We start from the raw sequence: 688 nt of genomic DNA on the forward strand, positions 1-688 counted from the left end.
GGTGGGGTGGGTCGAGCGGGGTTTTCGGAGGCGTGGCGGGGTGCTGTGGAGGGAGCGGGGTTTTTCGAGGTGGGGTGCGGGGGGGCGTCGTGGGGGGGTGCGCCGTGTCGTGGCGGGGTGACGCGGGGTGGGGTGTGTCGAGCGGGGTTTTTGGAGGAGAGGTGGGGTGCTGTGGATGGAGCGCGGTCTTTCGAGGTGGGGTGGGGGGGGGGGGGGTCGTGGGGGGGTGCGGTGGGGTGGGGGGTGCACCGTGACGCGGGGTGGGGTGGGTCGAGCGCGGTTTTTTGGAGGCGTGGCGGGGTGGTGTGGAGGGAGCGGGGTTTTTCGAGGTGGGGTGCGGGGGGGGCGTCGTGGGGGGGTGCGCCGTGTCATGGGGGAGTGACGCGGGGTTGGGGTGGTCAAGCGGGGTTTTTGGAGGAGAGGTGGGGTTTTTGGAGGAGAGGTGGGGTGCTGTGGAGGGAGCGGGGTTTTTCGAGGTGGAGTGCGGGGGGGCGTCGTGGGGGGGTGCGCCGTGTCGTGGGGGGGAGACGCGGGGTGGGGTGGGTCGAGCGGGGTTTTCGGAGGCGTGGTGGTGTGGCGTGGAGGGAGCGGGGTTTTTCGAGGTGGGGTGCGGGGGGGCGTCGTGGGGGGGTGCGCCGTGTCGTGGGGGGGGTGACGCGGGGTGGGGTGGGTCGAGCGGGGTTTTTGG

The sequence above is a fragment of the Lygodium microphyllum genome, chromosome 16, assembly GCF_053477565.2.
Source record: "Lygodium microphyllum isolate KBCC chromosome 16, Lygodium_microphyllum_v1.1.10, whole genome shotgun sequence".
NCBI classification, from domain to species: Eukaryota; Viridiplantae; Streptophyta; class Polypodiopsida; order Schizaeales; family Lygodiaceae; genus Lygodium; species Lygodium microphyllum.